Consider the following 25,302-nt stretch of genomic DNA (forward strand, 5'->3'; position numbering starts at 1 on the left):
GAACTAGCGGGCATAGGTTTAGGGTGAGAGGGGAAAGATATAAAAGAGACCTAAGGGGCAACTTTTTCCACGCAGAGGGTGGTATGTGTATGGAATGAGCTGCCAGAGGAAGTGGTGGAGGCTGGTACAATTGCTACATTTAAGAGGCATTTGGATGGATATATGAATAGGAAGGGTTTGGAGGGATATGGACCAGGTGCTGGCAGGTAGGACTAGATTAGGTTGGGATATCTGGTTGGCATGGATGAGTTGGACCGAAGGGTCTGCTTCTGTGTTGTACATCTCTATGACTTTCTGATTCTATTTCCTTTGAACTTTCCCGATCTTACCATAAATGCCTGTCTCCTGGTATTAGACATTTCAACTCTGGGAAAATGATTCTGACCATCAACCCTATCCATGCATTTCATAATTTTATTGACTTCTATCAAGTCTCCCTTCAACCTCTGCCACTCCAGAGAAAACAACCTGAGTTTTTCTAGCCTCTCCTTATAGCTCATACCTTCTAATCCAGGCAGCATCCTGGTAAACCTCTTCTGCATCCTCTCCAAAGCTTCCACATCCTTCCTGTAATGTGGGTGACCAGAATTTGATGTAAAGCAGTTTGTTTACCCCCACATTGTCATTACCTTTTATTGTCCTATTGACTCTTATTGAGTATTCTTTCAGTTCCGTTTCCCCCTATTAACACTGACCCATTCTCCAATGTTTATTGATGGCTCTCAAACTTTTAAAGTTAATAGGACAAGTTGATAAGACAGTTCAAATGGAAAGTGGGATCCATGGCAACCTCTCCCATAATGGCTGACCCCTCTTACCCCCAACTCACCGGTTCCCCTACCCTGAAAACTCCCACCCCACTCTATGTATCTGTCTCCATGGACAATTCCCAGTGAATCAGTTAGTGTCATATCAGCAGTAACCATCACTCTGACTGGTTCACAGTCCCCGCTTACTAAATCTTTTGAAGCAACACATATCCTGGCAAATGGCAGGCGTTCCATCACTTGTGCCTTGTATACAAGGAAAAAAGATTTGAACACTTAGAAAATGAACACTCATCGCAGCATATGTACTTTGATTGTAACACGGTTGCTATGGTTGATCCCAAAAAGCTTCTAGACAGTGGCAATCTCTAGCTTATTAATATTGGGACTTCATGGTTTCACTGAAGGTCAGGATGGAGCGTTTGTAATTTTTCTTGTTGGAATTGGATTGTCTTGCTCTTATGTTCCATGAATATTCTTGTTACGATGCTATTGTAGGAGTAGGCTATTCGGCCTCTTAAGACTGAACTTCCTCTTAATTACATAATGGAAATCTATTCCTTAGCTCCACCTTTTCTTCTTTTCTGTTCCTTAATGCCTTGACCTCACAAAAATCTACATTAAAACAGGGGGGGAAAGTTACATGTTTTCACTCCAATTTGCTGAAAGCATGTTCTCTGATTCCACCCTGTAAGTCCTAAACATTGAATAAGTGGATATAATATTACTTAACGCAATCCTACATACTGTGTAATTCCCACTGTAGGCTGGCATAGTGACTGCATCCTGGGAGGAGCCAAGATAGAGTTGAAAACCATAAAATCATCAGTAAATAATCCCATTTCTTAGAGTACAAAATGGAGATGATCACTGATAAAGCAGCTTAAGATGATTGGTTTGGAAGGACATTTACATTGATATCTTGAAGTTGAAATAATTGGCCATCTTTTGACATATGATGAGAGTGTGGATTTCCTCTGCGCAGATATTGGACTCTGTTGTTCCAGAGGTTCTTGATGTGATTCTTCATCAAATATTGTCGTGAATTTGAGGCATGTCATCCTACTTTCTTCTGACACTCAACCTTTCTAACCAAATCTGGATTCAGGCTAGGATTATGTCTGTTGCTATGTAGTGCTGGTAGCACAGAAGGTAAGGTCAGCAGGTTACTGGACAATAGTATCACTTTAGATATTTTCTAATCAATCTATTCAGAGATGTTATCACATGCCTCTGGAGCAATTGTGTATAAGTGTATATCAATGATTTGGATGAGAAGATAGGAGGCATGGTTCATAAGTTTGCGGACGAACACCCAAATTGGTGGTAGAATGGACAGTGAAGAAGGTTATCTAAGAGTACAATGGGATCTTGGTCAGCTGGGTAATGGGCCGAGAAGTGGCAAATGAGATTCAATTTTGATAAATGTGAGGTGTTGCATTTTGTAAGGCAAATAAGGGAAGGACTTATACAGTTAATGAGAGGGCCCTAGGGACCTAGGGAGTGTTGTCAACCAGAGGGATCCAGGGATGAAGGTTCTTTCCTTGAAAGGGTGGTGAAGAAAGCATTTGACATTCTTGCTTTCATTGGTCAGAACATTGAGTATAGGAAATGGGATGTCATGTTGGAGTTGTACAAAACATTGGTGAGGCCACTTTTTGAATACTGCTACAATTCTGGTCTCCCTGCCACAGGAGAGAGAGTGTTAAACTGGAAAAGGTGCAGAAAAAAAATTCCAGGATTGGAAGGTTTGAGTTGTAAGGAGAAGCTGCCTAACCTGCAGTGATCTTATTGAAGTTTATATAATATCATGAAGGGCATAGATAAGGTGAATAGCCAAGGTCCTTTAACAAGGGGAGGGGAGTCCAAAACTAGGGGGAAAAGATTTAAGGCGAGTGGGGAAAGATTTAGAAAGGATCTGACGGGGAACATTTCATACAGAGGATGGTGTATGCATGGAAGAGTTGCCAGAGGAAATGGTAGAGTTGGGTACAATTATAATATTTAAAAGCCATTTAGACAGGTAAATTAATACATTGAGAAGGATATGGACTCAAAGTAGCAAATGGCATGAGTTACGTTTGGGATAACTGGTTGGCTGAGTTGGACCAAATGGTCTGTTTCTGTGCTGTATGACCCTATGACTCCATATTGCTTATAATGTTATTGATGCCTCACTCCAGCTCTGCTGATTTTTGGGTTTAGCCTGGTTGAGCTTTAATTGACCGCATTAGGTTTGTCCTGTTTTAATGGAGTAGGATGAACCTCGGCAATGTTCGGAATTGGCAGATTGATGTCAGCGTCTTAGCTGCACTGGGATAGATTGGCTAATGGAAAGTGAGGACTGCCGATGCTAGAGATCAGAGTCAAAAAGTGTTGTGCACAGCTGGTCAGGCAGCATCCGAAGAGCAGGACAGTCAATTTTTCAGGCATAAGACCTTCATCAGGAATGTGAGGGGAGGCCTACTTCAATGACTGCAATTTTCCCTCCCATGCCGTCAACAATGCCCTCCAGCACATCTCCTCCATTTCTCGCATCTCTGCCCTTGTACCCCACCCCTCCAACCACAACAAGGATAGAACCCCACTCCCCAGTCCTCACCTTCCACCCCACTAATCTCCAGATACATTGTATCATCCTCTGCCATTTCTGCTACCTACAGTCAGACCCCAGAGATATATTTCCCTTCCCACCCCTATCAACGTTCCCCAGAGACAATTCCCTCCATGACTACTTCGTTAGGTCCACGCCCCCCCACCAACCCCCTCCACACCTGGCATGTTCCCTTGCCACTGCAAGAGGTGTAAAACCTGCGCCCACACCTGCCCCCTCACCTCCATCCAAGGCCCCAAAGCATCCTTCCATATTTAGCAGAGATTTTCCTGCACATCCAAACGTCTCATCTACTGTGTCCGTTGCTCCCGATGTGATCTCCCCTACCTTCAGGACGCCAACTCATGGAGTGGTTTGTGTACATCTCTGGGACACACGCACCAGACAAACCCTCCACCCTGTGGCTGACTACTTCAACTCCTCCTCCCACTCCACTAAGGACATGCAAGTCCTGGGCTTCCTCCACTGCCAAATCCAAGCCACCTGACGCCTGGAGGAAGAATGCCTCACCTTCATCCTTGTGACCCTCCAACTATATGGCATCAATGTCAGTTTCACCAGTTTCCTCATCTCCCCTCCCCCCACTTCATCCCAAATCCAACCCTCTAACTCGGCACCACCCTCTTGAACTATCCAACCTGTCCATCTTCCTTCCTATCTATCCACTTTACCCTCTGCTCCGAACTATCACCATCACCCCCCACCTTCATCTACCCATCGCCTTCCAAGCTACTTTTCCCCAGCCCCACCCACTCTGCCGTTTATCTCTCAGCCCCTTTGGGCACCAAACATTCCTAATGAAGAGCTTATGCCTGATACATCGACTCTCCTGCTCCTCAGATGCTGCCTGACTGGCTGTGCTTTTCCAGCACCACACTAAATGCAACATTCATTCTATTGCTTAGGTTTTCAGCCAGTTGTTAAAGCTCACCATCTTTGCTGTGTCCACAGCCATTTCATAATTGTTGCCTGAAGTAAATTTAATTGATGAGATGTTGCCTTTTATGATTTTGGGGACCTCAGAAGAAGAACCAAAGAAGATCAGACTGTCAGCATTTGTGGCAGTATAGCAGGGACAAGCCTTGTCTTATGTTCAGGAGTTTTCAAAGTGCACCTTCCTCCCTTTAGTTGTCTGAATGTTCTTCATTATTGTCAACCAGCAATACATTGGTTGTGAGATTGCTTCGTTCAGTCAATAGTGTGTTGCTTTTTAGTATTTAGCATGCAGGGAGATACACGTTATAGCCTTGTTAGGTGGGTCCTGAAAGCTATAGTGGTGTTTAAGGACAATCCAAATACAGTGCGATCCTTTTCCTTAATTGTCATAAATTGTCAGTGCTTTCTTTCACACTGGTAGTATTTGGAAATCCCCATTTTTTCTAACCTTATTCCGATATAGCTGAATGTACTCTTTGCCTCACTGGTTCGCATTGCCTAGATACTGTTACTAATCATACCTAAATCGATTTTGTTCCTATCTTTTCTAATGGATATCCTTTTATGTAATAATTCATGTTTATTGTGACCTTTCCTATCATTATTATTTTCATTGAACACCCATCTGTCAGTTCTCAGCCCATCTGCTTAATTAGTCAAAACACGTTTGAATATCATCAATATTTTCTTATCATTGCTTCCCTGTAGTGCTCTGTGGCATCAGAAAATGTTACATTTCTCACATCCAGTTCCATATTATTTGATTTATTCATTCATAGGCTGGCAGGACCAACATTTGTTGTCTGTCCCTAGATGGTGGTGAGCTGCCTTCTTGAACTGCTGCAGTCAATTGACTATAAGTAGTCTCACGATGCCACAAGGGAGGGAGTTTCAGGATTTTGACCCAATGACACTGAAGGAACAACAATATATTTCCAAGTGCGAGGGGAACTTGCAGGTTGTGGTGTTCTCATGTACCTGTTGCCCTTATCCTTCCAGATGGAAATGATTGTGGGTTTGGAAGCTGCAGTCTCAGGATCTTTGGTGAATTTCTGTAATGCCTATTTTAAATTGGAGCAGCAGTGCATGCTGAGCGTCAGTGGTGGAGGAACTGAATATTTCTGGTTAGTGCCAATCAAACAGGCTCCCCTCCCCCACCTCATCCCAGATCCAACCCTACAACTCGGCACCATCCTCTTGAACTTTCCTACTTGTCCATCTTCCTACCCATTCATCCTCTCCAGCCTCCCCTCCAACCTATCACTATCACCCCCCCCCCATCTGCATCTACATGTCATCTTCCCAGCTACCTTCTCCCAACCACCACCCTCACCTTCCTATTTATCTCTCATCCCATCCCCCATCCCCCCCAACATTCCTGATGAAAGGCTTATGCCGAAAACGTCGATCCTCCTGCTCTTCAGATGCTGCTTGACCTGCTGTGCTTTTTCAGCGCCACACTTTGCAACTCTGATATATTCTCACATTCTCAGTCCTCACTTTCTATCAGGCTGTTACATCTTGGGTGACGTCAGGCTTCCTCTGTGTTGTTGGAGTTGCATTCATCCTGACAAATGTATTCTAGGGAGTATTCCCTCACACTCCTGACTTATGGCTTCTGAGTGGTGGACATGCTTTGCTGTCATGAGGTGAGTTAATTGCTGCAGGTCATTGAGGAAACATCTGAAGATGGTTGGACCTAGAACTCTTACCCTGGGGAACTCATGCAGAGATGTCCTGTAGCTGAGATGACTGACCTCTAACAATGAAAACATTCTTCCTTTGGAAAGTGAGGACTGCAGATGCTGGAGATCAGAGCTGAAAAATGTGTTGCTGGAAAAGCACAGCAGGTCCAGTCAGCATCCAAGGAGCAGGAGAATTGACGTTTCATCAACTTGGCATCATTCAGCAGGTTATTGTTGAGCAGAAGCTGCTTGATAGCATTGTTGATGTTACTGATGAATAAGAGTATTGCTGGGCAGTAATTAGCTGGGTTGGATTTGTCCTGCTGTTTGTTTACAGGACATACCTGGGCAATTTTCACATTGCCAAGTTGATGCCAGTGTTGAAACTGTACTGGAACAGCTTCGCGAAGATCGTCAATGTCCAACCGTTCCTTGATATCACACGGAGTGAATTAAATTAGCTGACGGCTGGTCTCTGTAATGCTGGGAACAGCTGGAAGAGGCCAAGATGGATAAAGCTTCAGCCTTATCTTTTGGACTGATGTGCTGGGCTCTTCCATCATTGAGCATGGGGACACTTGTGGAGCTTCCTCCTCCGGTGAATTGTTTAACTGTCCTCCACAATTCCTGACTGGATACTTGCCAGAAATTCATCTTTCATCCACGTGTCCGATTTTCTCTACATAACCTTTCTCTTCAACTCCAATGAAAGCTATTTCTTCATGGTGTAAAATTCACACCCATCAATCCACATCCCTTTGTAGCCTCTTTATTTCCTCTTCCCAACTGCTGCCTCACAGCGCCGTGGGCCCGGGTTCAATTCCCGCCTCAGGCAACTGTTTGTGTGGAGTTTGCACATTCTCCCCGTGTCTGCATGGGTTTCCTCCGGGTGCTCCGGTTTCCTCCCACAGTCCAAAGATGTGCAGGTTAGGTGAATTGGCCATGCTAAATTGCCCATAGTGTTAGGTGAAGAGGTAAATGTAGGGTAATGGTTCTGGGTGGGCTGCTCTTCGGAGTGTCGGTGTGGACTTGTTGGGCCGAAGGGCCTGTTTCCACACTGTAAGTAATCTAATCTAATAAATAATCTAATCTAATCTAATCTAAACTTAATTTTCTATCTACTTTTTTGTCATCAGCATATTTAGTTACCATACGTTGGTTCCTTCATCCAAACCAATTATAATCGTTATGGCCCATTACCCATTACATCTTACTAACTAGAAAATTAGCCCTTTATGCTTATGCTCTGTTTCCTGTTGGCCAACCAAACTTTTATCCATGCTGATATGTTAACCCCTACACTGTAATAAACTTTAATGTAACCTGATCGAATGCCTTCTGGAAATCTCCCAACAGTCCATCCATTGGTTCCTTTTTATCCATTGCACATATTAGAGTTCTTTGATCAACTAACAAATCATTAAACCTGATTTCCCTTTCATGAAATCCCTGATTACCTTGAACTTTTCCAAGTGTTTTACTACAACATCTTCAATAGTAACATCCTCCCTGTAGCAGCTATTCAGCTCACTGAGGTAAAAACAATGACTGCAGATGCTGGAAACCAGATTCTGGATTAGTGGTGCTGAAAGAGCACAGCAGTTCAGGCAGCTATATCTCTCCACGCTTCAGGCTCACTGCCTTTATTCCTGATGAAGGGCTTTTGCCCGAAACGTCGATTTCGAAGCTACTTGGATGCTGCCTGAACTATTCAGCTCACTGGCCTACCATTTCCTACTTTTTGCCACTCTCCTTTTCTGAGTAATGGAGTTACATTTGTTATATTCCAATCTGATGGAACATTCCCCAGAGTTAGGGAACTTTGGAAAATTAAAACCAATGCAACACTGATCAGGTCAGCCACTTCTTTTAAGGCTCTAAGATGAAGATCATATTGTCCGACCTATCAGTCTACTACTGCAACAATTTCCTCCTAGTCCCTGCTGATTGTAATTCTCTTGAGTTCCTCTCAAATTTGAACAACTCAGAACTCAGTTTTGGACATGTAGACTCCACACAGACAGTTACCTGAGGTTACAATCAAACTCAGGTCCCTGGATCTGTGAGGTAGCAGTGCTAACCACTAAGCCATCATGCTGCCCTGTAATCAAGCAACACTGCAATGTGAAATCACAGTAAAGTCTGCAGAGATGGATGGCTGGAGTGATTCAAGACAAGGCATCCACACAGGAAGCAGTGAGAGTATAATAATTACAGTTGCAATGATACGATTGACTGAAAAGTTGACTCGCTCATATACTGAATGAGTATGAATCAAGAGACACTATTGTTGTGGATAAAACTGTACGGCTCTATCATATTTCACCCGATCGCACATTAATGTTTGAGGATGAAATGCTCAATAGACTGTGACCGGGTATTGCAAGAATCAATACTTGAGCCATACTTGAGCAAATCAAGGAACATGTTGCTACTGTGTTCTATGCCAATATGGATGACACTGAAAAGCCGTCTATTTCATGTCGTAGGAAAGTCCAAGACGCCACGTTGTTTTGTGAGTGTCAAGATAATATCAACACAGTATGAGACTAATAAAGCCATCTGATGACGCTGAAGAGCTTGATGAATGCCTGCACACTCACTTACCTATTTCTTTAACTAAAGTTGCAAATGCCACAGAGATGCTTTAGGATTTCGCACTGCAGCATAAAAACGCAGGAAACGTGCTTAACTGCATTCAAGATGTAGTGGACTCCATTGAACCTGACTGAAGACAGCAGGTTTATCAGAGAAAGATTACTGAGTATTTCCAGAGCTGCATCCCAATGATTTTCAATGCCTTCTGGAAACCTCACAACAGTATTTTAATTAACCTATCCCTGAACTCTAGGTGTCTCGGAGAGCGGGCCAAAGTGGAGGGGTTTGAGCCCTTGTAGAGCATGCAAACTCAGCATGGCTAAGCACTTAAGAAAGACTGTTGAACTTTTAACTTTATTTCATTAGTTTTCTATTTTGTATTGGGGGGGAATGTAATGTTTGACTTTTAACTTTTGTTTTTGCTTTTCTACATTGTACCTAAGATTTTGTACCTAGGTACTTTTGTAGCTAAGATGGCGCTGGGAATGGTGGTATTGTACACTTCTGTACTTGAGTACATGTGACAATAAAACCTAATTCTATTTCTAACCTAATCTGTCTGTGTGGTCATGTGACAAGTTTGACTGATCTAGCATTGCTAGTTCACCTTATGTAACTCTGCTTTCATAGCAATGTAGGAACAGGAGTGGGCCATTCCGCTCATGAAACCTGAACCACCATTCAATAAAATCATAGCTGAGCGAACATTTAAATTCCTTTTGTTCATACTATTTGCATAACTCCTTATGCTATAAGAAATTTATCAATCTCTACTTTAAATATATTCAAATCTACACTTTCCAACCTCTTACAATTTAAGAAAATCTCTGCACATCTCTTCCTCCTAGCAAAGTGGATGTCCTCACATTTTCCTCATTATATTCCATCATGTTCAGAACTCGCCTCCTCGCTGCAGCTTCTAGTCCAGGACTCATCTCCTCATGACGGTCCCTAGTCTAGGACTCAGCCCCCGCAACAGCGTCTAGTTTGAGACTCGTTATGTACATGCCTACATATCAATCTTGTGCAAATCCTCCTGAGGCTGCCTTGCATCTTCCTCACAACAGATCCCATTTAGCTTTCTATCATCCACAGATTTTAAGATTATATTTTTGGTCCCATCTCCAAATCATTGATAGATATGAACAGCTAGGGCCCAAGTATTGATTCTTGCGGTACCCAGTCACAGCCTATGAATGACCAATTTTATTACTCTGGCTAATCAACAAAAAAAAATCATTAATCTATATCAGTATATTGCCAGTTATCCCATCTGATTTAATTTTTCTAACCAGTCTCCTGTGGGGTCTTTATCATATCTCCAACCTGTAGGAATCATTCCTGAATCCATAGAACTTTGGAAGATAACCAACAATGCTTTGATTAACTTTATAGCCACCTCCTTCAACACTCTGGGATGTAGAATATCAGGTCCCAGGAACTTATCAAGTTTCAGTCCTATTAATTACTCAAGTTGAACCTTCTTACTAATTTCCTTCCACTTTTCATTCTGTCACTTGGATCTCTAACAGAATCAGGGTCAGAGAGTCATACAGCATGGAAACCGACCCTTCAGATCAACTCATCCATGCTGAGCAAGGTTCCCAAACCAAACTAGTTCCATTTGCCTGCATTTGACCCATATTCCCCTAAACATTTTCTACTCATATATTTGCACAAATGTCTTATAAATGTTGTAACTGTACCTGTGTTTACCACTTCTCTTGGGAGATTTCTCATATCTTCCACAGATTCTCCTCATTCGGACTCTGATGGACCAACATTTATCTTGGCCAAGTGTTTCTTTTTAATTTACCTTTGGAGCTTTCATGACCTATTTCTATGTATTTAGCTTGATTGCAGTCATGTTCTATTTTCCTCTTCTTCACTAGTTTCTTGGTCCTATACCTTTACTATAATCTAACGATGCTTCAGTCTCTCAGATTTATTATTACTTCTGGCAGCTTTATGGGGCTTTTTTTTAATCTTTACAATTTTCAACTTGCATTGTTAGCAATGAATGACTGACCTTTTTTTTGAGTTTTTGCACCTTAAAGGTAATTCATGTAGTAGTTCTTTGAAGATAATCTATTGCCTATATACAGTCATACCTTTTAACATATTTTCCCAAACCATCTCAGCCAATTTGTACCTAATGTCTTCATTATTTCCCGTTTTCTAATTTAATACCTCTTTCTTCATAAATAACTACTTCACTTTCAAATATAATGTAAAATCCTAACATATCGTGGTCGCTCATCCCTAGATGTTCTTTTATGAGAGGATTACACCTAAACTGGAGGGGCACCAGTACCTTTGGTTTGCTAGTACTATCTGGAAAGTTTAATAAACTAGCGTGGCAGGGTGGGGGAAACCAGAGCAATGGGTTAGCATGTGGAATGATTGAGAAGGTCAATATTAAATCAAGTCTAAGAAGAAGATGTCAGGGTCAGGTTAATGGGATTGGAAATCTGGAGTGTATTTATTTGAATGCAAGGAGTATAACAAGTAAGACAGGTGATCTTAGAACCTGGATTAGTACATGGAACTATAATATTGTATTCATTACAGAAACTTAGTTGAGAGAAGGGTAGGACTGGCAGTTCAACGTTCTGAAGTTTTGAAAGCTGCATTAAGAGATGACATCTTGGAGGGCTCATCCAGGAATATGAAAGGTGCAGTTACTACGATGGGATTATACTATAGGCCTCCTGGTAACACAGGAAAAAGAGGAAAAGATATGTCGGCAGGTCATGGAAAGATAAAACAACAAACCTGTTGTAGTGGGTGATTTTAACTAAAATTGACTGGGATTCCCTCAGTATCAGGCAGAATTGGTTAGGTGGATCCAGGGAAGCTTAATGAAACAATACGCAGATAATCCAACTAAGGAAGGGTATTAAGGAGTGAGCCTGGCCAGGTGATCGAAGTTTCAGTGGAGGAGCATTTTGTGTTCATAATTACATAAGTTTTAAGCTAGTTATGGATAAGAATAAGACTGACCCTCAAGTGAAAGTGCTAAATTGGGAGAAGGCTAGTTACAACAGTATTAGCTGGAACTGGAGAAATTAAATTCAGGATGACTGTTTGAGGGTAAATTCACATTCTGTCGTAAAGGTCAGCTGATCAGAGTTCAAGACCAGCATGTTCCTATGCGGATTAAAGATAGAGATGGCAGGATTCAGGAATCCTGGAATGACAAGAGATATTGAAAGTATAGTTAAAAAGGAAAGTAAAGCATATGTAAGGTTTAGGAAAATGCAATCAGATCAGGCCCTTGAGGAATATAAAGGAAGCAGGAAATAACTTAAAATAGGAATGAGGAGGACTAATGGGGATCATGAAATGTCCTAATCAAGCAGGATTAAGGAGGATCCCAAGGAATTTTATATGTACATTAGAAATAAGTGTATAGCTAAGGGAGGGGAAGATCCACTCAAGGACAAAGGAGGAAATTTATGTGTGGAGTCTGAGAAAAAATGAGACCCTTAATGAGTATTTCACATTGATATTCACTAAGGAGAAGACCATGGATGATTGTAAGAATGGGGTGAGGTATGTTGATATTCTAGGGCATCTCGATATTAACAAAGAGGCGGTGTTGGGTGTCTTGAAAGAGGAGCAGAATTAGGCTATTGGCCCATCACATCCACTCCACCATTCAATCATGGCTGATGTTTCTCAACTGCATTCTGCTGCCTTCTCCCTGCAACCCTTGATCATCTTGCCAATAAAGAATCGATCTATCTCTGTCTTAAAAATACTCCATGAACTGGCCTCCACAACCCTCTGCAGCATTGAGTTCCAAAGATGGACCACCCTCTGGCTGAAGAAGTTCTTCCATGTCAGTTCTGAAGCATTGTCCCTTCACTCTGAAGCTGTGCCCTCAGGTCCTATTCTATCGTATTATTGGAAACATCTTGCTCGAGCCTTAACAGAGAACTTTGTATCCTGGGACAGGCGAGGTCCCAGAAGACTGGAAAATAATTTCCAGTGTTATTCTTTTGTTTTAGGGCAATAAGGATAATCCAGGAAATTGGAGGCTGGTGAGCCTTATATCAGTGGTCGGGAAATTATTGAAGAAGATTCTTAGGGACAGAATTTACTGGCATTTGGAATAGAATGGACTTATTGGGGATAGTCAGCATGAGTTTGTGTAGAGGAAGCCTTGTCTCACAAATTTGATTGAATTTTGAAGAAGTGACAAAGTTGATTGATGAGCATAGGACGGTGATGTTGTCTCCTTATATTTCACTAATGCATTTGACAAGGTCCACATCATTAGTTAGTCCAGAAGATTAAGTCCTATGGAATCCACAGTGAGTTAGTAAGTTGGATACAAAATTGGTGTCCCACAAGGATCAGTGCTGGGACCTCTGTTCTTTGTAATATATGTAAATGATTTGGATGAAACTGTAGGTTGTCTGATTAGTAAGTTTGCAGATAATAGAAAAATTAGAGGAGTTGTGAATCATGAGGAGGGTTGTCAAAGGATATAGCAGGATATTGTTCAGTTTGAAGGTTGCGCAAAGGAATGGCAGATGGAGATTAAACCAGACAAATGAGATGATGCCTTTTGGGAGGTCAAGTGCAAAAGGAAAATATACAGTAAATGTTAGGTCCCTTTGGAGCATTGATATACAGAGGGATCTTGGAATGCAACTCCATAGTTCCCTGATTGTGGCAAGTGAATAGGGTGGTAACTGAGGTGTACGGTATGCTTGCCTTCATCGGTTGGTCACTGAATATAAAAGTTGGCAAGTCATGTTGCAGATGCATAAAACTTTAGTTAGGTCACATTTGCAATATATTGTGTGAAGCTTTGGTTTTCACACGATAAGAAGGACGTGGAGGTTTGGATCGGATGCAATAAAGGTTTACAAGGATGTTGCCTGGATGGGAGTGTACTAGCTTTAAGGAGAATTTGGATAAACTTGGATTGTTTTCGCTAGAGTTACAAGAGGTGGCCAGAGGGGTGACCTGATAGAAGTATATGAAACTATGAGAAGCATAGATAGGTGGATAGTCAAAGTCTTTTTCCCAGGATTTAAGTGTCAAATACTGGGGAGCATAGGTTTAAGGTGAGAGGGGAGATATTTAAAGGAGATGTTTGAGGAAACGTTTTTGCACAGAGGTGCTTGGAATGAGCTGTCGGGGGAGAAGCAAATACATTAATAATGTTTGAGGGGTTTTTGGACAGACACACGTGGGGAATAGAGGGATATGGACCATGTGCAGGCAGATGGAATTAGTTTAAAATGGCATCGGCTCAGACATAGTGGGCTGAAGGGCCTGTTCCTGTGCTGCACTGCTCAATGTTGTAACAAGGTTGTTAATTAGCCATTTTTCATTACTTTTTACTAGGTGTAAAATGGATTCTTGGTTCATTAATGTACTGTTTTAGAAAACCATCCCTAACACACTCCAGAAATTTGTCCTCTACAATGTTAATGCTCAATTAATGTACCTAGTCTACATGCAAATTGAAGTCATCCATGCTAACTGTATTGTCCATGCTACAAGCTTCTCTCATCTCCTGATTAATATCATGCCTCACTCTGCCACTACTATTTGGTAGCTTATAAATAGCTCCAACCAATGTCTGCAGTCTCTTACTGTTTTATAGTTCCATCTAAACAGATTCCACACTTCAGATCTGAGACCCCTCCCCTTAAGAATGTACTGATCCCATTCCTTACTATCAGCACAACTCTGCATCCTTTTCCTTCTTGTGTGTCCTTCCTAAATGTTGAAGATCTACAAATATTCAGTTCCCAGTCCTGGTCATGATGCAACAACCACGTTTCTGTAATGGCAATTACATCATAACCACTTACATCTATCTGTGCCTTTACATCATCTATCTTCTTGCAAGTGTTATGTGCATTCAGGTTAACCTTGTCTTTTTGATATCAAAGCCCTAATAATTACTTTTATTTAACTTTGAAATGCTTGTTTTAGATCCACCCCTCAACTGAATATAAAATTCAATCATATTTTGATTGCTGCTACTTGAGAGGTGCCTTCAGTATGAAGCCATTAATTAATTCGATCCCAGGATGACACCAACCTCTCTGGTTGGTTCCAAAATGTATTGTTCTAAGAAAGTAGCCAGAAAACATTCTATGAATTTTTCATTTAGGCTATTTTCACCGATCTGATATATCCACTCTGTATGTAGATTAAAATCCTCTTTGATTATTGATTCTCCAACAAGCCCTTATTACCTTTTTCCTTTATCCTCCATCCTACTATTGGATTTCTTTAGGGAGCCTATAGACACTTCCACAAGTAAATTCTTGCCTTTATCATTTCTCACCTCTATGCGAACTGCTTCTACATTCTGGTTCCTGAATTTAGGTCATCCCTTTCTCATATCTTGCACCTTTCACCAGTTTCCTGTCATTCCTAAATGTCACGTAACCTTCAATACTCCAATCTCAAACTATGTCAACCTGCAGCCATGTATCTTTGATAATTATCTATTTGTAATTATTTGTTTGTATATCAGCTCAGCTGATCTGCTTTCAATGCTATGAGATTTCAAATGCAGAGCCATTTTTTTTCCTTTTGTTATCTTCGTAACCTTGAACATTATGTGATTTACTCATAGATTTGTTTTCCAACCTGGGGTTTATTTAGCATTTTCCACATTAATATCTTTCTTGCCTTGTCTCTATTCTTTAGTTTATCACATGCTGTCAAATTTGATCCCTTGCAACCAGTATTTAATTTAAAACCTATAACCTTCTCTCGTCATGCATCTCACAAGTCCACCAGTGCTAACATGGTTCAGCTGCAGTCTATCTCAACAGTACAATCCCCACTTTCCCAGTACTGGAGCCATATTGCATGAATAAGAACCCACTTGTACTACACTGATATTCCTGTATTTACATCCTTAGTTAGCTCAGTACAGAGAAGCTAGTTTAAGCTAGTTTCCTTCATTAACTAACTTCAACTGCTGCAATTATACCAGCCTCCATCACTATCTCTGGCAGCTCATTCCATACACGTACCACCATCTTTGTGAAAAAGTTGCCCTGAAGGTCTCTTTTATATCTTTCCCCTCTCACCCTAAACCTATGCCCTCTAGTTCTGGACTCCCCAGCCCCAGGGAAAAGTCTTTGCCTATTTACCCTATCCATGCCCCTCATAATTTTGTAAACCTCTATAAGGTCACCCCTCAGCCTCCGATGCTCCAGGGAAAATAGCCCCAGTCTATTAAGCCTCTCCCTATAGTTCAAATCCTCCAACCCTGGCAACATCCTTGTAAATCTTTTCTGAATCCTTTCTAGTTTCACAACATCTTTCCGATAGGAAGGAGACCAGAACTGCACGCAATATTCCAACAGTGGCCTAACCATTGTCCTATACAGCCGCAACATGACCTCCCAACTCCTGTACTCAATACTCTGACCAATAAAGGAAAGCATACCAAACGCCTTCTTCACTATCCTATCTACCTGCGACTCAAGGAGCTATGAACCTGCACTCCAAGGTCTCTTTGTTCAGCAACACTCCCTAGGACCTTACCATTAAGTGTATAAGTCCTGCTAAGATTTGCTTTCCCAAAATGCAGCACCTCACATTTATCTGAATTAAACTCCATCTGCCACTTCTCAGCCCATGGCCCATCTGGTCCAGATCCTGTTGTAATCTGAGGTAACCCTCTTCGCTGTCCACTATACCTCCAATTTTGGTGACATCTGAAAACTTACTAACTGTACCTCTTATGCTCACATCCAAACCATTTATGTAAATGACAAAAAGTAGAGGACCCAGCACTGATTTGTGTGGCACTCCACTGGTCACAGGCCTCCAGTCTGAAAAACAACCCTCCACCACCACCCTCTGTCTTCTACCTTTCAGCCAGTTCTGTATCCAAATGGCTAGTTCTCCCTGTATTCCATGAGATCTAACCTTGCTAATCAGTCTCCCATGGGGAACCTTGTCGAACGCCTTACTGAAGTCCATATAGATCACATCTACTGCTCTGCCATCATCAATCCTCTTTGTTACTTCTTCAAAAAACTCAATCAAGTTTGTGAGGCATGATTTCCCACACACAAAGCCATGTTGACTATCCCTGATCAGTTCTTGCCTTTCCAAATATATGTACATCCTGTCCCTCAGGATTCCCTCCAACAATTTGCCCACCACCGAGGTCAGGCTCACTGGTCTATAGTTCCCTGGCTTGTCTTTACCACCCTTCTTAAACAGTGGCACCACGTTAGCCAACCTCCAGCATCTCACCTGTAACTATTGATGATCCAAGTATCTCAGTAAGAGGCCCAGCAATCACTTCCCCAGCTTCCCACAGAGTTCTAGAGTACACCTGATCAGGTCCTGGGGATTTATCCACCCTTATGCGTTTCAAGACATCCAGCACTTCCTCCTCTGTAATCTGGACATTTTGCAAGATGTCACCATCTATTTCCCTACATCTTATATATTCCTGCTTAAGCCTAGATGAAATCTAGAATGTAAGTTTCATTTAAATGTTAAATGTGATAGACAAATGAAATTATATTTTTAGGAAGACATTAATATTCCCCTTATTCACACAATGCTCTGTCCAAGGTTGCACTCAATGCTATGTTCCACAGAGATGCCTGTATCTTGAACTGGACTGAAGTGTTCTGTAGAGAAAATCAGGCAGAACTCTTCTCCAGAACAGTAGCCCTTGAATTAAGTGCATAATGAGTGGATTTTATGCATAATATTTCATTCTTTAATCTTATCTTAATACATTGGGAACTCTTTAAAAAAAACCTGATTTGAAGCCTGATTTGATAGCTGAATTATAGAAGAAATAGAGAGATGATTGTACATAGGCTAAATAAGAGTCTGAGGAAGATGTTACTGAAGTGGATGGGTTGAAAAGTGTGGTGCTGGAAAAGCACAGCAGATCAGGCAGGATCCGAGAAGAGAGTCGATATTTTCGGCATAAACCTTTCATCAGAAGTGGATCAGGAAGACTGTTCAAAACACACAACATTGGATTGGGGAGCTGGTTTATCTGTACTTCAGGGTAGAGGCAATACCATCCCTATTCACATTTCCTTTCTCTGCTTCCAGCTGGTGAACCCATTGTATTTCATCAGCATCTTCGATTTGAACTACACTATCCTGCTAATTTCCAACCTGGCCTCTAGACTCTCTGTTTGCTGTCTCTCTTATTTCCTCACCTTTTCATTAAATATCCCCTTGACCTTGCTATTGGTCCTTTTTTCTCTTTAAGATTTTTCATGTTTCTTTGATTGAAATACTCTGACTCATCAACAAATCATCAAGTTGCAAGCACTGAACATATTTCTAGAAGTTTCAATGCATAACCTCCTAATTCCACTCGCTTTTCTAAGTCAAATTACATATATACTCTGGTTTAATAATAAATGGAGATATTGATAGAAATTGTGCATTACAGATATTTGTTAACACGTAAAACGCTTATCTTCCAGGTTTCTCATTGCTGAATCCTTGAGATTAATCTTTAATCCGAAAGACTCCAGGCCAATCCTGGAGACTCGACAACTCTAACGGAAAAGAAAGGCAGATGTTCGAAATCAGAAACAGCTGGATTGTGTGAGGACGTTGTTAAAGGATCTAAACCAGATGGTGAAGTACGAAACAAGTCATAGATCTTTTCCTTATTGGCAGGTTTATTCACAGGATGTCGCATTATAGATTTCTTCCTCCCAACCACTAACCCATTGACCCAGATGACTCTCTACACTCTTCTAAACCAGTAGAACAAATTAACTAATTCTTCAAAGAACTGGCCCTTAAAGGGCCACATGTACCAAAAATTAAATCATTTAAAGAACCATTCAAAATATTGTTGCAATGTCATTTGTAATTGATGATGAACTTTAGGCCCTGAGATACTTATGGACCTGTATAGCGTCCCTTTATAGCATACTTTCACAAAGACATTCCTTCTCTTTGGGCTATAGTGCAGAAGTGGTTGGAGAATTCACAGGCTGAATAGCAATCCATTGAACCACATCATGACCATTCCTTCCAAGCCTAACATGTCTTTAAGTGGGACTTGAACCCAGAATTTCTTGCCCAGCAGAAGAGATGTGACCACCAGGCTAAAAGACCTCCTTCGGGTTCACATTAGAAATATTTTTAAATCAACCTGTTCAGGCACATTGAAGGGCATTTTCCCGAATGCCTTGGACATTGATGAGAATGTTGGGAATTTACACAAGATTGCCAATTTCCCAACGCCAAGAGTGAAAGACACATTTTCCAATCAAGTGTTGAATGGCAAGATGAGATTCTTGCTAGTGAACAACAAAAGGTAATTGCAGTAACATCTTGTTATTACTGAATATTGCTCATTAATTTACAGTTTCCCATTCTGCTACAGTCCAATAAAAACTGGATGGCAGCACTTTTTTATTTGTTATTTGGATATGGTGGCTCAGTGGTTAACACTGTTGCCTCACAGCGCCAGGGACCCGGGTTCGATTCCCACCTTGGCCGACTGTCTGTGTGGAGCTTGCACATTCTCCCCTTGTCTGCGTGGGTTTCCTCCGGGTGCTCCGGTTTCCTCCCACAGTCCAAAGATGTGCAGGTTAGGTAAATTGGCCATGCTAAATTGCCCATAGTGTTCAGGGATGTATTGGTTAGGTGTATTAATCTGGGGTAGATGTAGGGGAATGGGTCTGGATGGGTTACTCTTCGGAAGGTCAGTGTGGACTTGTTGGGCCAAAGAGCCTGTTTCCACACTATATGGGCATCACTGGTTATCCCAGCATTTATTACCCAACCCTAATTATCCAGAGGATAGTTAAGTGTACAGCATAGTGCTGTGGACCTGGAGTCACACATACAACAGGCTGGTTAAGGATGGAAGATTTCCTTCATTAAGTGAGCCATATGGGTTTTTTTACAACAATTGACAGTGATTACATTGTTGCCTTTAGGCTAGCTGTTAATTCTAGATCATATTGAATTCAAATTCTACTATCTGCTGGGTGGGATTTGAATCCATATCCCCAGAGCACTAACCTGGGTTTCTGGATTACTATTCCAGAATCACGACGCTACTGCCTTCCCACAAAGTCCTGACTGGAAATTCTGCGCAGGTGCCTGATGACTTCAACTCACTGCTTGCTCCTCCAGATTTTATCTTAGACACCAGGCCCCAACATGAGTAGCAACCGCATGCATATCATCCCACCCAGCCCCACCCCAACCATTTGTGGGGACAAACCTGTAATACAGGCAAGACCTGAATAGAGGTCTTCTAGCCGAGTGTTATGGGCACTACCACTTTTCTGCAAGACTTCCATTTAGTGTTGTTGATTTTTTTCTAACACTCCCATCACCATCCGCCCCCCCCAACCAAGCCCCAGGTAGGCATGTTACGACATAATTCTAAGTCTGGTGGGATCTAAAGCATGGCCTTCTTGCTCTGAGGAAGGGCACTACCATCACATCCCAAGACATCCTTTTGGTTTTCTTTATATTCATTTATGCTTATTTATCTGTTATTTATTATTGCATTAGAAAGAATTTTGATCTACAAAGGAATCAGGATCATAGGGTCCAGACAGTAAAATGGAGCTGAGGCCACATTCAGATCAGTCCACGATTATAGCTGATCTGTGGCCTAATTTCACATTCCAACTTTGACTCCAATCTCTTATCTATTCCAGACTTACTTTTAACAATCATATTAGCATTGCTAGTCGTTTGGGATAGGAGAGTTCTAAACCTCCACTGCCCTTTGAATGTACAAAGTGTTTTCTAACATATCTTCTGCATGGTATGATCCTAATTCTTAGACTATGACCCCAGTTCTAGAATCCTCAACCAGTAGAAATAGTTTACCTTTATCTAATCTGTTTTCCTCTGTTAATATTCTGAAGACCTCGATTAGATCATCCCTTCGGAATTCGAGAGAATAAAGGCCTAATTTGCCCAATCTTCCTCGTAACTTAACCCCTGATGCCCAGGTATTATCCTTATAAACCTGCAGTGAACTTCCTCCAGGACCAAAACATCCTTCCTATGGTGTAGTGGTCAGATTTGCTCACAGTACTCTAAGTAGAGTCTAATGAGTGTTTGGTATAATTGCAACATAACGTCTGCATTCCTAGACTCCAGCCCTTTAGATATGAAGGCCAGCATCCCACTACCCATCTTGACTATTTCCTGTGCTTGCTCATGGCATTTTAAACAGCTATATACCTGAACACCTAAATCTCATTGGACATCCACTGTGCTTAACTTGGTGTGTTGTAAAAAAAATCCTGATCTACCCTTTCTCGGTCCAAAATGGATAACCCCACACTTGCTAATATTAATATCCATCTGCCACAGCTTTGTCCATTAATCTATCAATATCCTATTGTAATTTGATGCTGTCATCAACACCAGCTACAACCAGCTACAATTTGGTGCAGTCATCTTTATTTGAATAATGACTTTTTATGCCATTATCCAAGTTGTTAATGAATATTATGAATAATTCAGTTCCCAACACACATCCCTGTGGAACACCACTAGTCACATCCTGCCAATAGTTACTCCAACTCTCTATTTCCAATTACTCACCAATTTCCTTTCCATGTCAGTGACTTGCCCTCAATTCCATGAGCTTCCACCTTAGCTAACAATGTCTTCTGTGGGACTTTATCAAAGACCTTCTGGGAGTTCACTGAAATAACATCCATCAACTTATCTCTGTCCACTTTCTTTGTCACTTCTTCAAAACACTCCATGAAATTTGTCAGATATGGCCTACCCTTCATGAATCCATGTTGACTATTCATGATCGGTTACCCTATCCTTGATTATCGACTCCAACAATTTCCCAACCACAGGTGTTAGGTTGGATTCCTTCTTTCAATCTTCTTAAAGAGTGACATGAGTAAATATCCAATCCAAAGGTATGACTCCAGAATCCAGAGAACTCTGAACGATAATGCTGAGGGTATTAGCAATGTGCTCTCCTATCCTCTTTAATACCCATGGATGGAACTGTCAGGTCCTGTGGATTTATCATTCTTCAGTTCCATCAATTCCTGCATTATTTACTTAAGCTAATTTTATTTAGACACCATCCCTGATCATCTATCAGCAAGCTATCCTCCTTTTCTGCTGTGAGTAACTGAAGCAAAATAATTGTTCATCGTGTCTGCCATTTCCCATAGCCATTGAAAATGTCTTCACTTTCACCCTTCAGTGGGCCAAAGCCCACTGTTTGCCAGTTGACCCCAAAATCCTATTATTAAAAACATCAGCTACCACTATTCCGTTAACACTAATGGATGTCCAAGCCACAATGCTGTATTATTTAGGCATCTACTGCTCCAGTTGAAAAGAACTAAGCCAAGATCAATTTTCGCATTTTTGAATGTTAACACAGTGTCTTTGTGGATGAGACAAAAAAGTAGAATATCTTGTTCTTCAAAAGCCATGTCAAAATAATTAACAGTCATGGACTGCCTGAAATATAATTTGAGTGTTGTATTTAAGACAATATAACTCCAGATGGTGTAATGTAACTGTAGCCTATGGCATTAGACTGGATTCTGTTGAGATGGTGCTGAATATGTGCAGGATTCTTGTAAGGTTAATGACAATGTTTAGATGTGCCTTATGGACTTTTGCTTTGGGCTTTATAAATACCAGAACTGTGAATCTACCAAATTTTAAATGAACAAGAATATTTACTTCACTATAAAGATGACGCATTTCAAACATTGCAAACATGATGTGGTGCTTTTTGTGTTTGCTCTTTATTACATTTTTGTCAGAAAAAAAAATATCTGTAAGTTCTTCCAATCAAAAACTGAGCAAGAGATTATTTTGGTTTATTTGAATTATTCTTAGAATGCCCAGATTTTTAGCAAACTCACAACAGTCCCCAGTCACTCAAAGCTAATTGTAGCAGCATGGTTTCTTAACTATTACCAGGTTTCGCACAGTCCATTTTCGTTGATACAACAGTAGGGCTCCTGGGATAATACTCTCAGTACAGGGTCATTGAGGCATAGAGATGGACAGCACAGAAACAGATCCTTTGGCCCGACTCGTCCATGCCGACAAGATATCCTAAATTAATCTAGTCCCATTTGCCAGCACATGCCCCATATCCATCTAAACCCTTCCTATTCATATACCCATTTAGATGCCTTTTAAATGTTGCAATTTTACTAGCCTCACCACCTCCTCTAGCAGCTCATTCCATACACATATCACCCCCTGCGTGAAGAATCTGCCCCTTAGGTCTCTTTTATATCTTTCCCTTCTCACCCTAAACCTATGCCTTCCAGTTCTGAACTCCCACACCTCATGGAAAAGACTTTGTCTATTTATCCTATCCATGCCCCTCATAATTTTATAAACCTCGATAAGGTCACCCCTCAGCTTCTGATGCTCCAGGGAAAACAGCCCCAGCCTCTTCAGCCTCTCCCTGTAGCTCAGATTCTCCAACTCTGGCAACATCCTTGTAAATGTTTTCTGAACCCTTTCTTGTTTCACAACATCCTTCCGATAGGAAGGAGACCAAAATTGTATGCAATGTTCCAAATGTGGCATAACCAATGTCCTGTACAGCTGCAACATGACCTCCCAACTCCTGTAGTCAATACTCCGACCAATAAAGGAAAGCATACCAAATGCCTTCTTCACTATCCTATCCACCTGCAATTCTACTTTCAAGGAGCTATGAACCTGCACTCCAAGGTCACTTTGTTCAGCAACACTCCCTAGGACCTTACCCTTAAGTGTATAAGTCCTGCTAAGATTTGCTTTCCCAAAATGCAGCACCTCCCATTTATCTAAATTAAACTCCATCTGTCACTCCCCAGTCCATTGGCCCATCTGATCAAGATCCCGTTGAAATCTGAGGTAACTGACTTCGCTGTCCACTACACCTCCAATTTTGGTGTTATCAGCAAACTTACTGAGTATACATGTTATGCTCACAATTAAGTCATTTATATAAATGATAAAAAGTAGTGGACCCTTCACTGGTCCATGTGGGACACCACTGGTCACAGGCCTCCAGTCTGATAAACGACCCTCCACCACCATCCTTTGTCTTCTACCTTTGAGCCAGTTCTGTATCCAACTGGCTAGTTCTCCCTGAATTCAATGGGATCTAACCCTGCTAACCAGTCTCCCATGGGGAACCTTGTTGAATGCCTTACTGAAGTCCATATAGATCACGTCCACTGCTCTGCTCTCATCAATCCTCTTTGTTACTTCTTCAAAATATTCAATCAAGTTCATGAGACCTGATTTCCCACACACAAAGTCATGTTGATTATGCCTAATCGGTCCTTGCCTTTCCAAATACCTGTACATCCTGACCCTCACGACTCCCTCCAACAATTTGCCCACCACTGACTCAGGCTCACTGGGCTATAGTTCCCTGGCTTGTCCTTACCACCTTACTTAAACAATGGCATCATGTTAGCCAACCTCCTGTCTTCTGGCACTTCACCTGTGACTATCGATGATACAAATATCTCAGCAAGGGGCCAAGCAATCACTTCCCTAGCTTCCCACAGAGGTCGAGGGTACACCTGATCAGATCCTGGGGATTTATCCACTTTTATGTGTTTCAAGATATCAGCACTTCCTCCTGTGTAATATGGACATTTTTCAAAATGTCACCATCTATTTCCCTACATTTGATTCCATATCCTTCTCCACAGTTAACATTAATGCAAAATACTCATTTAGTATCTCCTGAGGCTCCACACAAAGGCCACTTTGCTAATCTTTGACAGGTCCTATTCTCTCCCTCGTTATCCTTTCGTCCTTAATGTATTTGTAAAATCCTTTAGGTTCTCCTTAACCCTATTTGCCAAAGCTATTTCATGTCCCCTTTTTCCCTCCTGATTTCCCACTTAAGTATACTCCTCCTGCCTTTAAACTCTAAGGATTCATTTGATCGATCTTATCTGTACCTGACAAATGCTTCCTTCTTTTTCTTAACAAAACACTCAATTTCTCTAGCCATCCAGCAGTCCTGACACGTACCAGCCTTTCGTTTCTCCATACCAGGAATATACTGGCTCTGGACTCTAGTTATCTCATTTCTGAAGGCTTCCCATTTTCCTGCCGTCTCTTTACCTGCAAACATCTGCCTCCAATCAGCTTTCGAAAGTTCTTGCCTAATACCAAAAAAAATTAGCCTTCCTGCAATTTAGAATTTCAACTGTTCGACCTGGTCTATCCTGTTCCGTCACTATTTAAAAACAAATAGAATTATGGTCACTAGCCCCAAAGTGCTCTCCCACTGACACCCCAATCACCTGCCCTGCCTTATTTCCCAAGAGGAGGTCAACTTTTGCACCTTCTCTAGTCGGCACATCTACATACTGAATCAGAAAATGTTCTTGCACACACTTATCAAATTCCTCTCCATCTAAACACTTAACGCAATGGCAATCCCAGTCTAAGTTAAAATTCCCTACCACAACCATCTTATTATTCTTACAGATAACTGAAATCTCCTTACAAATTTGCTTCTCATCTTCCCGTGGACTATTGGGGGGTGGGGTGGGGGGTGGTGTGGGGTGAGGGTGGGTGATGGGGGAGATGGTCATCCCTTTCTTATTTCTCAGTTCGGCCCAAATAACTTCCCTGGATGTATTTCCAGAAATATCCTCCCTCAGTACAGCTGTAATGCTATCCCTTATCAAAAACACCACTCCTCCTCCTC

This window comes from Chiloscyllium punctatum, chromosome 2 (genome assembly GCF_047496795.1).
Source record: "Chiloscyllium punctatum isolate Juve2018m chromosome 2, sChiPun1.3, whole genome shotgun sequence".
Lineage (NCBI taxonomy): Eukaryota > Metazoa > Chordata > Chondrichthyes > Orectolobiformes > Hemiscylliidae > Chiloscyllium > Chiloscyllium punctatum.